The following is a 17,497-nucleotide window of genomic DNA, read 5'->3' as shown; positions in this document are numbered from 1 at the left end:
ACCCCAACCTATCTTCATTTCGAATTGCGAACCTCCTTGATTACATTGGCGTTTAATGGGGTCATCATCATTGTAAACGAGGTATTGCATGGCATGCGACGTAATATGATTGAATAGGCTCCAGGCTCCGCCTATGCCTGCAGGCCTGTGCTTCAAGTCCCGCACTGATCATAAATGGACTGTACGTACGTACACTAGGGCTGTTCAAAAATAAAGTAAAATTTCGGATTCCAGCCATTGACTTATTAAATTGTCAGGTTACCCTAAGAACACTGCACACCAAAGTTGGTTCAATTCTAACAAGTAAAGGACTCCGCAGATCAAATTAAAAATTTTAATTTATTAGGTGAAATTTTGAAAAAGAATTCAAATTTTTCTGCCAACCCCATGAAATTGTTTAGCTGTCTTCAAAGACGATGCAAACCAAATTTGACTCAATTCCGACCAGTAGAAGCGGAGTTATGTGAGTTTTTCGATTATAATCCTCGGATTATCCTGGATCGGTGGATCATCCGAGAAGTTCACGTTTTTCATAGGCGGGCTTTTCGAGGTTCCGTCTCGGTCGTTCACACCACTGGGCCATACGAGGTACCGCTGCGTTCGTCTTCGGGCCCCGCGTAGACCGATACCCGATACGATCGTATCGGACTTTCAGCCGACTCGGGATCGGCCTTCAAAAAACAGTGTATAGCGCTTTTTTCACAGTTTTTTTAATCACCGATTTCTCGCCAACCGAATATCGTAGCCGGATAAATTTGGTACCGGCAGACGCGTAATTCGATTACGATTCCAACGATACCCGGGAAATGGGGCTGAGACGCGTAGAAAAAAGTTTTCTTCCCAAAACCCGTGATGGTACGCCAATACGGGTTACGCAGTTGGTTTTTCGATCGGTCGGTATCAGAACATAGATCGAAATACCGATCGACAACCGCTGGTCTTAGGGGTTCGACAGAGTTATCCCCGTTTTCCTCTCGTCGAACTGAACGCGATGATATCCGATTCAACGGCTTGGGCACGGGGTTGGCCCGGTATTGGTGTCTGAAAAGTCGGTTTTTGTCTCCCAAAGGCTACCGAATTCGCAGAATATACAGATCGATCAGTAGCTTAGGAATAGCCTACTTTTATCACAAAAAATTTAACATGCCGCCTTTCTTACAGAGATAGGCACAATTCACAATGTTGAATTAGGTCGATGACTTTTGTATTGTATACGTACGCGCGACCAATTGCGTGCCATCAACTGGTAAGGTCTCATGTCCGCTGTCACCGAGTGATTGATAGATTAGTTTCAGCGTATTAGCAGGTTATTGTAAATGGACGTTACTTTGGACGATGGACTAGCAGATGATGTAGAATGATGCAGAAGATGTATTAGCACCTCATGGCCCTAAAGTTTCATGACAAGTATATCAGCATGAATCCTTAACACGAATCTTATATGAAAAGTTAAAGACGCAAACATGCGTGATGGAGTTACTTCCCAATCAGTGTTTTCATCGAACGATTCGTTCTGTGTATTGAAGAGTATTCTACATAGCTGCTGAATTCTGCGTACAATAGCGTACAAATTTGGATCGCCACGCTGACTCCTTTTCCATGACAAAAAGTGAGTATTCAGTATAGAATGCATTTCCCTTCTGTTGTAAGTATTATATTTCGTTAACTACGTCACGCGGAAGGGTAAGTACTGGACAGAACAGTCGCCAAACGGAGGCTGCGTCCTGTGATGTTTCCCTCACTAATTCAATTCGTGCCGTGGTAGATTTTCACTGCGTAACGTGCTTTCTGACAGATTATTAAACGTCTATGTGAGTAGCAACGGATTTAGAATCGTCCTTGAAAAGGTGTTCACAGAACTCAATTAGTAAAATGTTGACTTCACGCTCAATATATCTGGGAATAGGCCTACTTTTATCGCGTAACGTTAACTTTATATTGTTTCCCGATTAATTTCAAATAATTCAACTAGCTAGATACTTTCTAAATATTGATAAATCGTATATATACGCTGTGTGAGTGAGCACATAGTTACGATAACATCTGCCTTTTCGTTTCATTGATTCAAAATCAAGTGTGTGGCCTATGATAAAGCTCCATCTTGATGAAGCAACCTATCATGTTGCATTTTTGTTTTGAAATTTACTGGAGTTGTGTATAATCTTCAAACGTATGTACTGTGCATGGAGCTAACAATTTGGCATTAGATCGCTGCCTTGTTTTTCAGCCACTGCAAACAATCGAGACGTCAAGATAGCTGGGAAGACACTTTAATGAATTTGCCGTCAAGCAATTCTGATCAAAGTGCCTGCGGTCTCCCTAGTCTGCCATAATGATCAACGATGATGACGTGACGGTCTGATCACTTAAACATCAGACTGTCAATGTCAATATATGTATTGTTGCCTTGGCTTGAACGGACGGGGCCGTAATTGATAGCCGAATCTGACTGCTTCTTACCGTGTGTTAATATAAGGAAAATAGAATATCTGTACCCATGTTTTAGTTAGTGCAACGCATATAATGTAAGATTATCGGTTGTAAGCCTAGATTATACCGAGCGTTGTAACCAGCGCATTGTGCGAAACCGACACTCTGGGTATTTACAACTGATACCACAATATGTCTGATAGCCAGTGATAGGTGTTTGAATGGACACTCTCTTGCCGCAGCATTGTGACGTTATGAAATGACAAAACAAGTCAACTTTGCAGTTGGCTGCTTTCCGAACATATATCGCCACATTTCAGCCTGATCATCATTATTTGTTTATGTTAGCTTTGCAGAGTCATTTTATCCTTGTACGTGATGACGAATAAACGAGTTTGATTTTTCAAGCAACACTGCTGCATGGTATGAGCGGATGACATGAGCTACGTCAGTTGAATTTAATGTTAAAATTACGGTTGATTGATATCACGCGTTTTCAACCCAGATATGCGTTTCTGGTAAGATGATAGGGTGATTACAATCATTTAAGGAATTGCTACAAACTTACGAAGGTATGGAAAGCTGATTGAGGTCACATGGTCCGTTGGACCTTGCACATAATTTGAAAATTACGACGAGATATATTGTTATTATGCTAGTCGTTGCTGTTCTCCTCTCTCTAGCAACGAAATTATTGTGGGTGTGGAGAGGGATGATTACACCCGCGGCCATATTAGGTCACATTTTATATTCATCTGGTCCAGATTGACACGACATGAATATTCGGCGCCAGCAATTTAGGTACCCGGATCAAGACATTTTTATATCGAAGTTTACGGTCAACATAAGGGAAATCCTTTTCGGCTAATGTTTTCTTGCTGACGATCTTTTTGGCTCACTTCTCTGAGACCCATGTTGACCCACACTTTATATGTCTTTTTACATCGTGGCGTGGTAATGGCCAACGCTCGCTTAGATGCCTACGTCTACAGATGATGCGCATTTTTTGTGGAGGAAGGGTGCCTAATAAACAAACATTTATCTACATGAAATCGCGTACAGCGCGAGAAAAATTAAAAAGTTACGAAAATTTTCAAATAAATAGCGAATAATTAGTGTTCATTCACGAAATAATTTTGGCACCATTCGAGCTCGCCCTCCCCCAAGCGGGGTAGGAATATCTGGGTGTGGCAGGAATGGGGGAGATAGCGTAGCAGTGATGCGTGCGGCTTTTTGATCTGTAAATCGTTGGTTCAATCCCCGGGCGGGTCAGACCTAAGATTCGAAAACTGGTATCCACGGTATCCGATGGTTAAGATAAAAATAAGTTTGTTTGCTTTCTCTCTTTCTCTCTCTTGAGCATTAGTAAGGTGAATCCTTTCTTATTTGCACGGTTAGAGCAACAACCCTCCTTGGTTTATCTGGGCTACTCCTCCGACAAAGACATGGATTTGCGAATGCCAGGAAAGCGAACACTGAATTGCTAGGACAAGCAACTGAAACACAGCTGAAGAGAAAAAAATGGAAGCCAATCACCTTCACGATTAGGCCGAGATGGATGCTATAGATTAATAATAACCGTGCTTGGTAGTTTTACCATTCTCTTCTCTGTTCAATATGTCGCAATGCATCTTTAGTACCGCATTGCACATTGTCTGGCTTGAGCGGAAACAATAATTTGAGCTAAATTAGAAATAAAAGTCGGGGGTTCGCTGAGGCTCGCGACGGTCCAAAAGGGGTCCGCAAAGACATGAAAGGTTGAGAATAACTGACAAAAGGTATATGCCTTACGCTCGCAACTGACAGAGCATCTTAAAGCTGTCTTGACACAAGCAAATCAACGACCTATCAGCTCGATATATTGGGTGCGGGAAATACTACAGAATATTTATCATGCTATAACCAATACATATATTTGATGGAGTTGTATTAAGGTAAAGCAGGGATTCTTTTTCACAATATGTATCAGGAGTGTTAAACAACAAAATTTAACGATGGTATAGTGCCCTTTCGCCTTTGCCAAGAGCTAATCAGGGCCCAAATAATAGGAGTCGTCATTAAAATCGTACGATCCGCGGTGTCTACCAAGATCGCAACTAGAACTTATGTCGAGTCATCACAATGGTAGTCAGCATTTTTTATGTCGTCATTTTTTAAAACAGTGTATAAAGTCTTAAAATCCCTATATATACTGGAATGGTCTAAACTGAGTAAATCCTAAACAAAAACTATCATGTATGCAAAGCGGTGTCATTTTATACACGCGAAAAGTGGAAGAAAATCCCCCCTATTGATTGTCGACTTAATGCCACTTTTCAAAATACGGGGTTTATACAGGGGTCAAAATGTCGCCATTGTAACTCGAAATTCCTGCTACTTCATGACTTGATTTCTTTTGGAAGGGACAAATGAGGGACTAATAAGCGTGGTCCCAAACGGATTTGCTTAACAGACGATAGCAACCGAGGGAAAAATGTCGCCAAGAATTAGGGGGACACAAAATTGTCTCCCAATTTTTTTCGTCCCCCAACTGCTACAAAAATAAGTACGATTGTCCCCCAAAGTAGCCTAATAGGTAAATATATATACACCAAACAGCCAATATATATTATATACTATATGTACAATTGCTTATGCAATATAGGATGCATGAATGTAGGAGATTTCTTTTTTGTTGCAATGCAGTATAGGATGTATGTGTGATTTTGCTCATGTCTCGCGTTATAAGTTTATGTATTCAGCAACTGACCGCGTATAGCATAAATTGCATACACTGAAAAATAAATACATAAAGAAGCAGTGCAAGTGTATGCAGCAGACAAACCAACTGTAGGAAGTAGTAACAACTGCAATCACGCTTTGAATATAGAGTGTATTCGTGACATTGTGAGCTTATTATGTTCGAGTTGGAAAATATCGGGCCATAGTCAGGTTATAAAAGATTCGTTGATATCAGTCATCGCAATGTCGCAACCCGTTCACAACAGCAGCGTATGCAAATTTTATTGGCAGTTGCGAACGAAGAATGCGTTTGGGGAGATTTAACGAGTGATTGCCCACTATTAAACAAGTACAACTTTAAGCTACTTACGGCTCGATGACTGATTTTTGTTTTATGTATTGTAAAATATAGGATGTTAATTGTTCAATTTATACTCAAATGGAGTCTTGATATTAGTCTCATATAACTCTGTATAAAGCGTTTGGTCCGTGGTATTTTCAATATCAAGTAATCACACTGTAGGATGCTATGCTAGCTAGAACCAATTAAAGAATCATAATAGTCTTCTATTTGCTTGAAGAAAATTTGACACCCACTATACCATTACCGTAATATTAAAAACAGAATGATATATGATGTATCGTGGTTCTATTCTATGCCCGTATTTCTCCACCGATACGCATGACGAAATCACAATTGCACTGACCATTGTTTACATCATGGTTGACCGCTTCATTTTATATAAACCCAACCAAGTTCTAACACGGGGTATTTCCAACATTTATTAAAACCTGAATTCATTGTCAATGGAATAAAACGGTAGATCTTTTCAAAATTTTCCCCGTTTCGAAGTGGTATAAAAGTTGGTTGTAAATATAATGTATTCTCATTCGAATACAGGAGTCGTTGAGATGGATAACTGCGGTCCGTGCACTGTATACCTAAAGAAGGCATGTCCAAACTACTTCAAGTGGAAGTGGAAGTTGTTTGTTTGTTTGTTCTATTCTTGGTGTTTACGACTACTATGATCATTTACGCCATGCCGATATTCTTATTTTATATTATTTTCATTCTGTATAGCTGCCGACTTGTAGTGGCAGAGAACTGAAAGTTTCACAATGTAGATTTTCTCGAAGGCTCACATACATCTGACATTTAAGCGGAGGTGGTTGCTATGTAGGGTTATCATATGTCCCCTTTTTTCAGGAAATCGAAAATGTTTACCGAGGACGCCTGAATGTCGTTCTTTTTGGAAACTCGTCCTCCTTTACAGCTAGAACAGCTATAGGCTAATGGACAGGTTCAACTTAAAATCGACCTAAATGACGCTAAATAGGCTACGTGACGTGGACGTTTGAGCGGGTCGTTCGGAAGTCGAGTCAAAGTGATGACCTTTTTTCGTTTAGTCAGCGCAACATGATATTCAGCAAATATATCAAATTCAGCTGTTTCCGTGGACTAACTTTTATAATTTGATATAAGTGTCCCCCTTTTCCCGATTCAAAAATATGTTAACCCTAGTACTATGGAACGTGCAAGATGCATCTATCTTTGGTACTATGGAAAAATGGCTAACGAAGCTACGAATAGGTGCAATCTTCGATCATATTCTCAGCAATTACTATGTTGAATATTTCGCGTGGTTTCAATTGTATTTTAACAAAGTGATGCAAGCGTATTCGCAGACTACTAAATGCAAAGTCTGAAAAGTTTGTAATTTTGCCGAAAAACTGTTCAAGTATAAAAGTTGAATATAGTTTCACCACAGAACCACTTAAGAAACTAGTGCACGTAGGCGAAATCTATTAAGTACTTTGAACAAGCAAGAGCATTTCGTTACTCACCACCTCTTGTAATGGATAGATGACGATGAGTATGTGTATTTGGGTGACAATAAGAACACCGATAGTGGAACTCGTTGAACAATAGTGTTTCTAGTTCATGTGTGTTTGCAGCTGATCTATTGTTTCAGGTGTTGTTGTACGGTGCAAAATATATAGGTTGTGGGTTCGAGTCCGCGTCCGAGTACGAGCAAGCCTATAACAAAACAGGCCCGTGCTACAAGTCGGTAGATCAGGAATCCTACTAAAGAGTATCGGCCTGGTGTAAAATGACTATTGATGTCGAAACACCATAAATATTAAAACAATAACACTGATGGATAAATTGATTTCGTTTATTTATTTCATAAATTTTACTTTTGTAATTATCGATGTAAGTGGTCATTAACTTTGTGGAGAAGAGTGAAGATAAGCTCGCAAAATGCGTCAAGCACTATTTCCATACACTATGCTGCGCACCAACGCAGGACCTCGTACAAGTGCCCTTCCGCAAACTGTTTTCCACTTGAAACACCGTGCGGTTGCGGTCGTGCATTACAGATACAACTCTCACCAGTGAGTGCGATCGCACGATTATTTATCGAGAATTAATCATATACAGCTAACTTTATGGGCAAGCCCAGAATCAACATTGTATCTGATGCAATCATCGTTGGTATAGTGACAGTCATCGCTATCAGTAGCAGTTGTGGTTGTTTATGGCGTATCGCAGTATAGGCGTAGTCGTTTTACGATGCTAAAACTTTGCGTGTTGCTGGATTCTTTTCCCTCTACTCATTCAGTAAGCCCAAACTTGCTTTAAGCATTTGAAAACTTGGGTGCTTGGGATATAAACATTGAGGATACTTCTGCCTTTCCCGAATACTCAAAGAGTTTTATCCTACTTTCACGTCATACTCAAGTGGTACTGGTTTAAATTACTTTCACATCTACTAACAGGCGGTAATATAAAACAAAGCTATAATCAGCTGTTACAATTTTCATTCTGTGAATTGAAAACATTTATGGGGTATGTTTACCTCACTTTCGTGAGAGAAATTGTCATATCAACTGCGCGACCTAGCTCCTGTATCACGGCAGCTGACTTTGTTATCGAAGACTGTACATATATTTGCAGTATCGTTAGTCATTTTACGTTCATCGTTAATATGTCATCTGTAATTTCGGAAGTTGAATTATCCTTGATACACTGCTAAAAGTATGCGTCCCCTCTACAGACCAAATCAACATTTTGAAAATACTTACTGGATTACTGTTCAGTACGACGTCTTCTACTTTGACTTGGACGAGTTTTAACATTCCATGTGAAACGCTATTTCTATTTGTACTTGTATAGAAATTTATTACCATACTTCTCTTTAAACACCGACTGTCAATATTTTAACCACCTCGCGAGTAGCGGGGTTCTTGGCAGGACAGTCAAAGGCCTCAAGCTTGCGACACCAGAGGTCAGTCACTGCTAAGCAAAATAGTCGTGTACGGACACGCCGGTGCAATTCAAACTTGAACCCAGCCGTGACAGTTTGAGAGAATAAGTTATATATCGTTTCGAGCGATTGTTTATGCTGCATCGAATATGAATCGCATTATTTTACCATCCGTATACAATTAGGGTTGCATTTGAAAGAAAAATTAATTTAAAACAAACATGTTTCATACAAGACCATTGTTTGAAATACGTTTTTCATTGTTCCTTTGGCTTTTAATGCCATTGCGTCACGAGTATTCAATTATGATTTCATACTGGATTGACATTGACAATTGAAAATATAGGTTAAAAATAGCTCCAATGACGAAATATCTATGTACTATGGCCGTTGAACCGATTATTTTGAGGGTTCCAACTATTCCATATCGTATACGTTGGCTATAACGGGTGGTAATTGTTTACATGCTCATAAAACATGTTTTTGGAAAGTATTTACACAATTATGGCATAATTTTACAACTTATAAAAACACAATTTATTTTTTGAAAACCCTTTGTTTAAAATACTGTTTTTAACAAAGTGTTCCAAACAACCATTTGTTTTGAATGCAACCCGATATACAAGGATACACATGTGGTTCTCAAACCGTTCCGCTTTGTGAGCTAATTTAACCGACAATGAGTTTAATGAAAAGGCCACCGGTCAATCACAAGGCTGTGGCGTTTTAAAACAGGTAGATTTAATCTGTCAACTTAGTTAAGAGAATTCAATTCAATTCAATTTATTGCTTATACTTTCATCAGTTCAATACACCACTAGACTGCGATACAATGAAAGATATGGAGGTGTCGAAACGACTTGGAGTAGTCTTTGAAATCAGACCCCCGCCAGGCCTACGCGATGTAAAAAAGGGGGCATGCACACGGAATGAAAAGTAAAAGAAGAGAAAATAAAAAGACAGGTGAAAAAAGGTGGCATGTGTCGGAAGGCGACATCGATACGTCAGTCCATGGTCCGATGAACTAGTGGATTAACCAGTATTTACTCAGTATAAATTGTTTGTATTTCGACTTGAATGTGGACATCCTCGGTGACTATCGGATAGTCTGTGAGATACTGTTTCACAAATCAGGTCCTGCATATTTGACAGGGCGATAATCTTTTTTGTCTACCATATGTTATAGAGTTAGTTGGATGACGTAGACGCGCGTGTTTCGTATACTTATGCGCTTTATTTACCGAGGAAAACAAGTTATTGAAGTTATCTGGGCAGTGGCCGCAGTGGCCGCAGTGGAACGATACATAAACTTGGCAATTTATTGTTTCCGCATATCTTTTATGTTTAGGACAACATCGAATCTTTTGAGCAGTGATTTGTAGGACAAACATTCTGGTCAATTTGGTGCCCTGGCTCTGATAGGGAGGACCGGATGTTGTAGTATTGCAATGGCTTCAGTGCGCTAACACTGTCAGTCCCCCAATCCATAAAGACAAGGTCACTACATTCGAATGATTTCATGATTATATCATCATAATCACATTGCTGCATTCTTCATGGGGAGAAATCTTTGTGTTCGCGTCAATAAAATCGTTATATAGGGCCTTCAGTAGTAAAGGCTCCTGATTCATGACATCTCATACATTGCAATTTGTTGTACATTTCAAGTATACGTAATGGCGGATGGTGATCGCGGTCGATTCGTCGCGTTACTGTTTCGCATATAAGTGATAGCGGAATGCATGATTACATGTCGTTAGCACGTGTCAAAACAGCCGGCGTGGCGGCGAATTAGGATTGGTATGAGAAAATATCTGCGCTTAAAAATCCCTGCTCGAGACCGCGGGCGATAATCGCGGTCGACAACTCGTGCTACCGTTTCGTATATAAAGAAGTGAGCCACCGTAGTAATCGTTATTCCAGCGAAAATCTTGACCTACCATATCTCGTACACCTCAAGTCGACAGGAGCATCTGAATAATGTTGAGTGTGTAGCTGGAGCTGGGAGAGATCAAATGCATTTTGAATCGAGTATTAAACTTCAAGTCGAGTAAAGTGTTCGAGTATCACACATTGTGGCGCCACAAAAGTTCCAATATGTACCTTAAGCGACCACGAAGGAAATAATGCCAGTGATACATCACATAAATATGATGTGTTTGTTCGATTTTTCGACCATACCCATTTGATTGCACACTGTGAGAATGCTAAGGGTAGATCATACTTTCAATAATAGGTTTGTACTACATGCTTCATATGCCATGATACGACCTATCGATGTTGCGACGCTCCCATGTGGCTGCATATACTGTTGAAACTAGAATTTTCGTTGATAACTTAACTGCCGGTCCCGTATACAACACGAGTCTTACAGATTACGTATGCGCCGTGCCGTTAACGAATCAGATGTTTCGCTCATAACTCATGACTGTTGATGACGTAGACTTGCAGAAGCAATTCGTTCACCGCATATTATTGGTCGAGTCACGTTTAATAGTCTTGGTAATGCACGCATCAAGTTTATTTATGTTCCATGATGCGTACTCACAGACACATAAAAACCGGTCTCGCGTGATTCCAGTACCAGATTACTTTGATATGCATAACAGAAATACCTCTTCATTTGTTAGACGATTTCGTATAGAAACCGACCATTATAGTGTCTCACTTGAACATGAAGAAAGATAGCGGACGATTTGAGAACTACGCGGCGTTCTATAACAAACAGAACGAAACGGTTATTTTGCTGGAAACAATCTCGCGGGGAAAGAATTTCAAACCGAAGAATAGTGGCAAGTGCCATACGCGACGTCGCGACAAAATAACTACTGCAAAGTCAGTACCGCCACCATCTCGCGATTTGAACAACAACGAAGAATACGACACCCACGATTTTTCTCTTTTCGAGCACAGGAGTGCGGCAACTGGAAACGAACTTCGAGCAGTCTCCGAATATTTCCCGTCGAAATGCTTTATGAAAACACTTGATTTAATCTACAGCACTTCGTGCCACGGGTTTAGTATGAAGACACTGTACCGCAAATGCGAAGCGTGGTGTGAAACTTCCTCCACCTTTGCTGACATCGCGCCTTGTATATTCGTGATATCAGACACACAAGGAAATATTTTCGGTGCAGTGAGCTCGTGTATTCCTAAAGTGGCAAACAAGCGATATACAGGAACCGGTGAATCTATGTTGTTCGCAATTCGACCTAATGTTGAAATATTCCACTGGACTGGTTTCAATGATTTCTTTTCGCTGTACCAGCACGATTCAATTTCGTTTGGCGGTTCCGTTAACGGTGGACAATCCGGTATTTGGTTGGATGAAAACTTATTGCGAGGCAGAACAATGCGTTGCGAAACCTTTAACAATAATCTTTTGTCGACTAATGAGGATTTTGAAATTTTCTCTTTAGAAATATGGGGTTTCAAATAACTATACATATATTCGTTTATTTATTGAATTATTTCTCCCAGTGATTTATGTCCTGTCTTCATTTTATACTTTCATGCTCCATTGTCATCTTCATGCAAACTTTGTTTCAAGTATAATACATATTTACTTTGATACTAATGAACGTATGCAATCGATTAGTAGTCATAAGACGACATTCAGTTTGAAATATGCGGCGAGGCGACTTGTAGCGTACGCTAGCAATTTCTGAGAAACCAAAAGTGACAGAAGTTCAGTGTGTCTTTTAGTCATGTCTGATTGGTCCTGGCATCCACCGGTGAGAGTCGAGTCTCTTATCAACAAAAAGATTTGTATAGATACTTTTTTGTAACGACATGCAAACAGCGCTATAGCGGTATACCGAGAAGAATTTCTCGGATCTGTTAAATAACCGTTACCGTTGGTATATCAGCGTTATTTGGAAACAGGGCGTTATCATTTATATCGTCATATTGCTTGATGTGGAGCTCTCCCTCACTAATTACATTGCGCCGCGAATAGCATACAGCACGTCCCGGTGATAGTAGGTAACCGAGAGTTCATTTTATTTTAAGAGGGTATCAACTGGCAATAACTTTATATATCTGGAATGCTGAAGTAGTGGTGTGTGTCAGCATCTCCATCTGCAGCTCGGTACTCAATCATGGTCGTTCATGTCCAAGCAGCTAGATAACATACATAAATTTCTCGTCTCCGTCCAGTTATAAACATTCACCGGGTAGAATACCCAACCATTGGATTTGACCAGGAAATAGGTACGAGAATTGTGCCGTGTATAACTGTATATATAAACGAGTCCTTCATCAGCAATTTCAGAATCTGATTGTTATAATTTGAAGTATGTAATTTTATGAATGATGTGAACAGACCCAATCTCCATCATAATCAACGGATCTGTTATTTTCATCTGCTCAAGATACACAATGTAGAATGGACCAAATGCTGTACGTGGTGAACGTTGCCGTATACGGTATATACCAATTTAACAACCGACCTCGGTTCACTGGTATTACTAGTTTATAATGCCTAATTTCCATAGGACGATTATTTCTCTATCATGTATGGTACATTCTATTCCAAATGAATAGTCTGCCTTCATCAATTCAACCAACAAACTTATTCAACTACGACCAGGTTTAATCAAAGGGGAGAGTTTAAGCTGTTTAAAAACTATACTGAAATTTAGGTATCGCATCTCAAGTTTCCTGAATATCTGAATCTCAGTCAAAATGCGATTTCTATCCTTGCTCGCATATGACCACGACACAACTTTGGGAGAATGGATTTCGTTCTGTTAAAATTAAACCTAAAACAGCTTTTCTCAACCTTTTATAGCTCACGGACCGGTAAACTTCAAAAAAGTAGTCAGTGGACCAGTGTACCAAAATGCAATTACGATCCAAATCCAAAATTCAATTGCGATAAAAGTATGAAATCTTTTTTGCAGGCATGAAACTAGAGAGCATATGTTCATGGTAGTATTTATGTAATTTAACGGTAGTGTGTATGCAGAGTCGAACAAAACGGCTTTGCCCAGATAAACGCGCTATATCCGGAAATCGATCACAGTCTCCCGCGTCTAAGGCAATGGATAAACCGACTACACTATAACTCGAATATTATTATTCTCATCGACAATATCGACAGGTGAAGAGTTTCGGAGTCGTATCAAACACCTTGTCGGGAATCGTGATATGCCTTGCTTATTTCCTACTACCACCAGACGTACTATACGACATTCGTAGTACGAATACAATGTGCCGCACGCAAACGCCTGCTACAGCGACAACAGCCGACCCACAAAACAGCTTTAACGAATGATCTTATAAACTGCTTTATTCAGGGAGTCAGCTCATAGTTGTCGCTTGCTTGTCGTCACCGGATATACGGTATGAACTTCAAATCAAATCGAACATGTTACCAGGTATAATGTTGCGTCACACCTCTATAAATTGCAGGACTGGAGAAGTTCTAAATCAGTTTTGAATTTGATGTTTTACTTCTTTTATCCGCTTAAGATTGATGCTGATAGATCAAAGGCCATTAATCCTGCCATCGGCAAGGCAAACATCTGTTAGATCAGTGGTTCTCAACCTTTTTCACCTCGCGGACCGGTGAAATTTCAAGAAATGTCTGGCGGACCGGTAGACTTTCAAAAGTTGAAATGAAGCCAAAATGTAAAGTATGCAACCGTATTTTGCAATTATAAGGTGCCATAGAGTGACATTTAGAGGGTTTTGATGGTAATTGAGTATCTCTATGATGCCATCCATGTGATTTGGTGGTAGTGAGTCTACTGAGTCGAGGTAAAATTGCCTTGTCCAGATAAACGTGCTGCCGCCGAGAATCGTTTACAGTCTTTCGCGCCGAATGCCGTGGGTTTAACCGGCCACGCCAACTCGAATCATACTGTTCTCTTTGACAATATCGAGAGAAGAAGCGTTTCGAATTAGAACCACGCAGCTTTTCGTGCGATCTTGCTCATTGCCCACTACCATTAGACGCATGCTACTCTGGCAACTATACGAATACAATGCGCCGCACGAGACGACCTTACAGCAGCTATACCAGTCACCCGCAAATCCGGGCCAAAAGGCAACTCGTCAGCCTACCGCCAAAAAAGTTGGTGTTGGGGCCCTCAGACCCCACAGTTGGGTGAATGTTTACACCTGTACCAGTGGGCTGGGCACATTCATTCCACTCAGTTTAAGCAGAGAGTTTAGGTTGCTTAATCACGCCAAGGGCAAAAATTTTCGATAATTCATGACTGAATCCGGTTTTCTCGCTGCCGAATTTTCGGCACCCATTTCTGAGTCCCATGTTAGCCTAACCTTCATTATGTGTTGATACGTCGGAGCGTGGTAGTGGCTGACGCGGACATGCCTATTTCTTGGAGAAGGGCACCTACTAAGCGTAAGAAATTCCGTGACACTAAATCGCGCAAAGTGCGAAAAGAAATTGAAAAATGTGGATAAAAGTTTCAAAAAATACGATATGATTTATGTTCATTTGCAAAATAATTTTGGACCCCTTTAAAGCTCGGCCCCTCTCCAATTGAGCGGTTTGGTGTGTCCCAGTTACGGTCCTGCACAAAACGAAAGAATCGAAAACCAATGATCGCGGAAACTGCGCTGTTTAGCAATGAGTCAGCTCTTATCTGTTCTGTACTTGTCGGCTCGCATGTCGTCAAATGACACGTCTTGAACTTCAAGTCAAATCGAACATTTTTTCAGCCCTAATATTACCTCATGGAGTTCTGAATCACTTTAAAATTTGATGTTTTATATATTTTATCAATGGACATTGGACAAGCCTTCAACATTGCATCTTGAAATTAAGGTATAAAATTATAACATACCTGGCGGACCGGCAGGAATGTCGTCGCGGACCGGCGGTTGAGAACCACTGTGTTAGATAATCCGATTTGCGCGAATAGTTATCGAGACGACCGATTTCGAATCGTTGGGCGAGGCCGTTCACAATTCCATTTGTGTGCCCTGGAGTCGACTTTTATCAAAATACACCAACCAAAACTCTGTCAACAAAAAGAGTTCGTGTACCACCTAAAAATAGTACATTGAACGCTCTTTCATTCATGAAATTTCATACTGGTGACGTCATATTTTGTGATACGATTGTTGATATACAATGTTCTTTCCAATTCTCTACTAGTTGCTGACGATAACCCCTGACGAGTGTCAGCCGAAAATATTCGGGCTCATTTCAATATATATACTATTCAATTCTTTTATCAAGTGACAAGCCGTCAACATCATCTATTTTGCAATTAAGATATATTATAACAAAATATACGGCGGGCTGGCAGAAGAGTCACTGCGGTCTGCGGACTGTCGGTTTAGAACCACTGATCTAAAACAAGAAATATCTCAATGATCTTGATACGCTTACGAGATACTCGCTATATTGGCTGTAGAAATTAAACAACGTTGCTAATAAATGACCGATGGGATTGTCTATTGGTAATAATATAGTCTACACATTTCCTGTGCCTTGTACCGTTACCGGTTTCTTTCGTGTACTGGGCTGTAAAAGTTTTGTGTAAACGTTCCAAGGGTGTACCAGTCCGAAAGTATATATATGGCAAGCTGTCACCTTCAAGTCAGCATGCAAAATTACACCATGGTCTTATGATCTCCAATATAAGCCCTGCGAGTTCTTCTTAGATGCGATTGAAAGTATGAATATGTCCATGTAAATCTACCGGAATTGGGAGAATAATACCGAGAATACCGTGTTGATGAATTTAGAGCCTATAACTTCGACGTATTTCGTGTGGCGCTAAAGGTAGTCACGGTTTGTTTGTTTTGGGGTATTCATGGTGTTGGTCGACTACTATGGTCATTTACACCAGACCGTGCTGTAGCCGCGGATTATACCACTGCACTATCTCGCCACGGTCTGTTCAGGCATATAATTTCGACGTATTTCATGTGGCGCTAAAGACAGTCATGGTTACTATAGCTTGAAAGGTAACGATGGCATCTTTTTGTGATGGGTTCGTGTTGTTGACTTGAGCGGAATCGTTTTTGGAAAGTTACAAGTACAGTTATACATATACTTTATCATCACCAAGCCTGCGAGAAGAAAGTGATTTCACCAGCTAGGAAGAGAACTACGTTACACTATAGAGATTGTAGGATGGAGCGACGACTCATTGTTCTCAGTTTAGATCCGTCACGCTTGACTTTGCGTAGTAAAATTCCGTTCGCGAAAGTCCGATTGTCCTATTTTACGTGTAAAAGTATAGGCAATTTCGGAAATACATGGACGAATTTGACCGTCGAAAAAGGGTGCAGATATTCGAGGTAGACGTTTAAAATTTTGCTTGTTACGAGGAAGCATCAATATGTTCTCACTAAAAAATATTCACAACTGTCCTCGACCCAGAACACGTCTGAAATCAATTCCCCGCAATGCCTTATTCAGCGATAAGTTCTCCACGGCCGACTATATATTCGGATCCCGTAAACTCGTAGACAATGCTATAATTGATAGGGCTTTATGCGGTAATAATTGAGTGGCCATTGAAAGCCGATGATACCGATACAGAGCTGCCCAAACTATTTTCTGTGCATACGCAAACGATGAAAAAACGGAAAGCGAATGAAAAAGAGCAAAGAAAATATTATCACTTCCAAAAGATCAATATCGTACACTGTTTCATCGGGCATTAGGCCGAGGTGGATGTTACATTGGAAGATTGTACTTATTCGTTTTGACATCGTCGTTTCTGTCCACTAGGCAACATCGCATTGACTTATATCCCGTTGTACATTTCGCGTCTTATGCAGATAAAAATAATAGAACCGCCCCTGCAATTATGGTCAACAACTGCGCTATCCCTGGATGTAGCTTTGTGAATAATCCGCGTATCAATACGTTGCTCCATACGGAGACGTAAGCTAGCAGCCGTCTCATTTTCAACCGAATTAGCAGAGCAATTTACAATAGAGGCGAGGTCCGCGAGAATCATTTTGAGGAGTGTGATATTATAGAAATTAAACATGAAACGGCAACGACCGATTTTGCAGCTTCGTTCCGCTTCGCCGAGGCTGGAGTGGAGAAATGTTTTGCGTAAGGGACTGTAGGATTTCTGGCA

The 17,497-nt window shown here is 40.4% G+C and overlaps 1 protein-coding gene, 1 long non-coding RNA gene and 1 pseudogene across 2 annotated transcripts in view; all 3 read left to right on the top strand.

The window, feature by feature from the left end:
• Positions 1-17,497, top strand: part of LOC145445025 (enoyl-CoA delta isomerase 1, mitochondrial pseudogene) — a 288,929-nt pseudogene that overhangs the window by 106,873 nt on the left and 164,559 nt on the right.
• Positions 1,290-2,841, top strand: LOC145445033 (uncharacterized). The gene is made up of 2 exons (XR_013916861.1): positions 1,290-1,609; positions 2,228-2,841. It is a non-coding gene; the product is annotated as an uncharacterized LOC145445033 (long non-coding RNA).
• Positions 4,354-17,497, top strand: part of LOC145445007 (uncharacterized) — a 125,210-nt gene continuing 112,066 nt past the window's right edge. The window contains exon 1 of the mRNA XM_080323093.1: positions 4,354-4,364. The gene's annotated coding sequence lies outside the window, so the exon portion shown is untranslated. The remainder of the gene's footprint in view (positions 4,365-17,497) is intronic.

This window comes from Botryllus schlosseri, chromosome 8 (genome assembly GCF_051294905.1).
Source record: "Botryllus schlosseri isolate E-star chromosome 8, Bs_hap1, whole genome shotgun sequence".
Lineage (NCBI taxonomy): Eukaryota > Metazoa > Chordata > Ascidiacea > Stolidobranchia > Styelidae > Botryllus > Botryllus schlosseri.
This window is presented reverse-complemented; position numbering and strand designations above follow the sequence as displayed.